The 6214-nt window shown below is 40.3% G+C and overlaps 1 long non-coding RNA gene across 1 annotated transcript; it reads right to left on the bottom strand.

Moving 5' to 3' along the window:
- Positions 1-4223: 4223 nt before the first annotated feature.
- LOC128131241 (uncharacterized) lies at positions 4224-6012 on the bottom strand. The gene is made up of 3 exons (XR_008229205.1): positions 5788-6012; positions 4964-5706; positions 4224-4894 (listed from the first exon to the last, which is right to left on the bottom strand). It is a non-coding gene; the product is annotated as an uncharacterized LOC128131241 (long non-coding RNA).
- Positions 6013-6214: the final 202 nt, after the last annotated feature.

The raw sequence follows: 6214 nt of genomic DNA, 5'->3' as shown, positions 1-6214 counted from the left end.
CGGTAGATGTTGGGAAGCAGCCATGGGGCAGCATATAGTTTCAGACAGTTCAGTGCATCGGGTAGTTCAGTGTTTCAGTCAGTTCAGTGTTTCGGGCAGCTCAGTGTTTCAAGCATGTTCAGTATTGTAGGCAGTTCAGTGTTTGGATAGTTTCAGAGTTTTGGACAGTATTAGTATTTGTGTTGGAATGCAAGTACTGGCAGTATAGTTGGTTGGTTGGTTTGAAAATGGCAAGTCCCTCTCAGCAGGATCAGTGGAGCCTTCTTCCAAGTATAAGTGATCTGTAAGGATAGCTAGGCAGGCAGTTTTTCCTTAAGGATGGAAGGCTCGAGTTAGTAGGAGTCGAGTAATCAGATGGGAGATAAGCAAGCTGGTTCCAGCAACATCTTTTTAGTATGAGTAGCAGAGTGGACAGAACAGTTATAAATAGTCAAGGAATCTTGCGGAGTCGCTGGGAGCGACTAGGAGATTGCGATGGAGTGTGGTGACCAGTGGGAGTCCGGTAACTCAGATATCAGCAGATTAGTTAGAACTGGGTAGTCTCAGTACATCCGGTAGGCGGATGAGGGGCAACAGGATTTTCAGTCGGAGGAAGTAACGTTGAGGAAATTATGGAAAACAGAAGGATTCAGTATGTACCTACAGTAGTGACCAACACTACAAGTGGCTGGAGTGATGGGCAAGAAGGGGGTGTTAGATTTCCCAGACAGAGAGTTGGAGGCAGCTCGCAGGACAGTTGGTCATAGCAAACTTCGAGGACGAAGTTTAGTTTAAGTGGGGGAGAGTTGTAACACCCAAAGTTTGGAAAGCCAAGAAAGGAAAGAAAACCCCAAATTTTAAGGGGAGACTCGGCGAGTCCAAGGAGGGACTCGGCGAGTACGAGCGGGATCCGGGTTGAGGTGTAAGCGACCGACTCGGCGAGTCGGCCAAGGTGACTCGGCGAGTCAGGCCTGAGAAAGGAAAACCCTAAATCCGGACTTGGAGCCTATTTAAACGTCTCATTCTCCTCCCTAGGGTTCCTTTACTGCCTCTCTACCCCAGAACGCCAAACCCTAGCCACCATATCCATTCTTGAGCTAGATCTTGCCTTGAAGAGTGCACTAAAGCTTGGAGAAGGAAGAAAGGCCTTGGAGGTGCAAGAAGGGACTGTAGATTCGGGATTGAGAAGACATTTCAGACCAATTGGAGGTAATAAGCTGTTGCGTGGATTCCCTTTGCACCTAGATCTATTCTTATGTGTGAGTTTTGGACATTTTTGGCATGATAAGTAACCATTTCGAGTTAGAGGTCCAGATCTGAAGTTGCTACCTCAGATCCATGCTGGTTTTGGTCTAGAATCCCCTAAAGTATCAGCCCTTGGTATGTTGAAGAAGTAGGTTTGCCATAAACCCTAGTTTGAATGTGTTTTGAGCCTAGATCTCTTGATCTACACGTAAAGTTTGCCACTTTACGTGGGGGATAGGCCTTAGAAGTATGGATCTATGAGTTGGAAGCCCTGTTTGGCTCGAAAAGCCATTGCATGGATTAAGGACTGGATAGACTCGGCGACTCCTTCGAGTGGACTCGGCGAGTAGCTTGAAGATGAGGAGGAACTCGACGAGTGGGATGAACAGCTCGTCGAGTTGGAAGAACAACTCGACGAGTTGGTTGAAGATTGTCTTGGACTCGGTGAGTTAGGTCGCGAAACCCCAAACCCTTCGAGTTGAAACTCGAATCAGTGAGTCGGGTGGAGACTCAGCGAGTTGGACAGGTCAGGACTCAGAAATAGTTGACTCGGCGAGTCGGGTCGCGAATAGAAGGACCCTGACCATATGAACTCGGCGAGTTATTAGGTGGACTCGACGAGTAGGGTTGACCTGGAAGGTTGACTTTGACCAGGATTTTGACATTGACCAGAGTTGACCTAGTTGACCTTTGGAGGTCAGTTGGACTAAGTGTGATATTGACATTGGTAGCTCGAGGAGCTAGTGGAGCAGCAGTTCGGAGTCAAAGGTCAGGTAGCAGTCAAAAGGATTAGCAGCACCAGTTTAGCAGTCTCAGGTGGGTTTCTTTCCAGTAGGAACGGGTCTAAGGCCACAATGCCGGCCCGTTTAGCTAGTAGTAGTTTCCAGATTTGATCTGATGTAGTAGTTAGCATGTTTGATGCCTTCGTGGCTCAGACAGGATTTATGTGTTATGTGTTCCGGGCTACGGCCCGATGTAGTATGCAGTATATGTGTGTTCATGCTAGTTGACATGTTCATGTTATGTTCTGTTCAGTTAGTTCCGGACTTCGGTCCGATGCAGGGGGCAAGGCCCCAGTTAGTCTGGACTTCGGTCCGATGCAGGGGACAAGGTCCCAGTCAGTCTCCGGACTTCGGTCCGATGCAGGGGGCAAGGCCCCAGTTAGTCCGGACTTCGGTGCGATGCAGGGGACAAGGTCCCAGTTAGTCCGGACTTCGGTGCGATGCAGGGGGAAAGGCCCCAGTTAGTCCGGACTTCGGTCCGATGCAGGGGACAAGGTCCCAGTCAGTCTCCGGACTTCGGTCCGATGCAGGGGGCAAGGCCCCAGTTAGTCCGGACCTTGGTCCGATGCAGTGGGCAAGACCCAGTATGTGCTTTATATGTTATTGCATGGTATGTGGTAGGTTGGGGGAGCTCACTAAGCTTCGTGCTTACGGTTTTCAGTTTTGGTTTCAGGTACTCAGTTTTCAAAAGAGGAGCTCGGGAAGATTGCAGTACACACACACCATAGTCAGTTAGCCTGGGAATGTTTGACTCTGATAATGATAATATGTTTTGAATTAATACTCGAAAATTATGTTATGACTTATGATACAGTTTTTACAAATATGATTTAGTAATGTTTTTAACGAAATTTTTAGTCGTGATTTTTGGGTCGTTACACCTTATCTGATTTGCATTTTGGTTACACAAATTAGTTATGTATTTGTTGCATTCTGCACCCCATTCCATATTGTGTATCTTTTGGCAATCACTCTTTCCCCCTTGTTCTTGACCAGTGTTCTCCCCATACGCCATAAATAACTCATCATGAATATTGCATTTCCTTATGAAATTATGGACAACAAAACAAACTGCGACTTTGTCTCTTTGCATTGAAAATGGAAAATGAGTCATTTGCTTTAGGATTGTGAATCTCGCTTCAAAACACCATAAATGCGTTCAATAACATTTTAGAGTTATGCGTGTGCATGATTGAACTTCTTTTCCTTAGTTAACGCATGTCATCGTCGTTAATCGGATAACCAATACTCTATGTTGCGGTAAAGAGTTATAAATCCACGAGTGTTGGTGTATGCAACATCAGAAATGTAATATTTATCTATACACATGAGTGAAGGAAGTATTATTTATAGAAATTTAAAATGGTATTTCATAACAAATTTAAAAAGTATCACAAACCTGGGGGAGGGAATGGAAAGCTGAAAGTCGGGTTAAATGTAACTTCTTTCAAAGCTTGTGAATCATGTGTTATGCCCTCCCAATCGACCCATACGAATGTGAATATCATATAAAGATCACAAATTCCTAATACATTTTGAAAGCATTCACCTTTACTTTGCCCGTATAACGAGTTTTGTTGATCAGCAAACATGAATGCATGTACAGGAGTTCCATCTAACGCACTTATTGTTCCAGGAAATATTTATCTTAGCCTTCCATGTCATTCTGAGGAATTTACAGTTGCATTAGAATGCGTTGGCAGTATAATCTTTTGCAAAAAGTATGATTGCGTTTAGAACCTCATGAATGCATCTATGAATAGTTTATGTGGAGTGTTGAAACCTTCATTTGATCATCTTGAACGGTTCGTTATGTCTTATAGTTGTCAAGAACATATCAATCTTTTCTTAAATGCTTATATGCCTACTACTTTGCAACCAACTGTTTAGTCTAAAATGATTGCATAAAAGTACATATGCTTCATGTGAAAAAACACATCATCTCATGACATTGTGTAGAAGTTCCATGTAACAATTTTTTGCGTATATTGATGTCCACTTAAATCCGAATCGTTATTAATTTCCCTTCCAAGTATATTGCATGCTAGATTCAACTAGTAGCAACGTAGTAAAATGAAAAATACAATTTTTTCATCTGAATCCACAAGTAATCTTTTAATTTGAGAATACATAACAATTATATTAACAAAATAACATATACCATATAAATTCATCCAAAACATCATGTCATTCAAGTCATATAAAAATCTAGGTCAATCCATTCAAGTCATTCAAAACATCTATTTATCCAAAACATCTAGTTATCCAAAACATTGTCATTCAACACATATAGTTTTCCAAAAAAAACCTCAAATCATTCAAAACATGTACTTAACCAAACATTCCATAACATGCTTCAACGCTCCTGACCCAATTCTCACAAATAGGTGGATCAATGGTTAGCCAAACTTGCCTCTTATTCGCACCTTCATCAAAAAGAGCAACAATTATAGTGTATAGTGGATCAAATATTCCCCATCCTAACTTCTCCAACTTTTCCACACGCACACCAAGATTTGAAGAAACATGCTTTTTCAAAAATATCTTAGCAACTGTGGCAATATCTTCCCCAATTTCAAGAAATCTCGAGTTTGATGCATCTTTACCTTTATCTTTACCCTTATCTTTTCTCATTGTCGTATCTATAGTCTTTCGTTTTTTTTATTGAAACGAAGACTCCTTACTGAGACCTATAGGTTCTTGTTGAGTGCAATCGTTTTCATCATAGTCATTCAAACTATAGTGGGTTGAATCTTGAGTAAGACGGGGAAGGGTAGAACTTGGCCCCAACCATCAATGCATGTCGAAGTCGTGCCTTTAAACAATTGTGTGCAAAGGTCGGGGAAGGGTAGTGACATGTGTCTCAAAGAATAAACATGTTTGTTTGACTGTTTGAAAAAAAAAAACATCATATTATTTAAACATGATAATATTAGTTTTATAAGTAAACAAAATACCTTTGTTTCTAGTTCCCCTTCTTTGGAAAGATTGAAGGTGTTGGTTGTTGGATTGTAAACATTGTCGGTTTTCTTTTTTAACTTCAAAAAAGCAACAAACTTTGAATTTAGGTAGTCATAGCAGTTGTTCAATTGTTTTTGGTCGGCAATGAAATTATGCTCACTTCTTAAATTTTCAGTCACATTCCTCCAAGATAGTGCTTCCAGATTACTTCATTCCCGTCCATTGGCCGTAACTTCATGTAAACAAGCCTCTAGAAAAGTTTTCTCTACACCTTCAACCTTCCAACTAATTCTATCCTTCTTTTCTCCTATGTATTTGATCAATTCAACAAACAAATGCATATTTCAACAACATTTAAGCAAAAGAAATGCACATTTCAACAACAATTCAACATAACAAATGAACAATTCAGCTAAACAAATGCATATTTCAACAACATTTAAGCAAAAGAAAAGCATATTTTCATCAACATTCAACATCAGATTTCATAGCATCAGATTCACATCAAAAGAAAAGCATATATCTGCAACAACAACAGTTAAGATCATATTTCATAACATTATAACATCAAATTTCTGATTTCAACATTTCAAGAGTTTGATTTTAGAAAAAAAAAAAACATTTAATTTCAGCAAGTCTATATATTTTTACACCGCATCTAAATTCAGAAAAAAGAAAAGAAAAAAAAACAAGTTTTCTATGAAATCTGATTTCAGAAGTTGTTTAAGAAGCAAATCATCTGCAAAAGAAAATCATTAGATGAGAACATGTATTGGTTTTAGCATCGATTTCATAAGAAAATAGTGGAGGGTGATCTTACCTGCATAAATCGTTGCAGAAGTCGTCGGAGGTGGAGTCAGAACTGTAGTGACATAGGAATCGAAGCTAGAGGCGGAGAAGACACTATCGACTGTGATCATGGGGAGGAAACACAACTTCAACAGATGGAGCGGAGGTTTTGTGTGTGCGTCGATGAGAAGAAACGAGCGGAGGAGGCGTGATTTTGAGAAGAAAAGAAAGAGCGACGACAACTAGGGAATTTGGTTTTTTGTCAGACGCGCGTTCAATTCTGAATTTTTAAGTGCCATTTATTAAATTCAAATGTAGATTATTAGAGGGTACCAAACATGCCAAATCCAAAATTTTAAGAGGTTACCTCTTAAATTTTCAATTAAGAGGTAAACAAACAGTGTAATAGGGCCTTAGATCATTATGTAATATATGTTTTGCATTTCAATAATTGGTGT

Source organism: Lactuca sativa, chromosome 1 (genome assembly GCF_002870075.4).
Source record: "Lactuca sativa cultivar Salinas chromosome 1, Lsat_Salinas_v11, whole genome shotgun sequence".
In the NCBI taxonomy this organism is placed as follows: Eukaryota; Viridiplantae; Streptophyta; class Magnoliopsida; order Asterales; family Asteraceae; genus Lactuca; species Lactuca sativa.
This window is presented reverse-complemented; position numbering and strand designations above follow the sequence as displayed.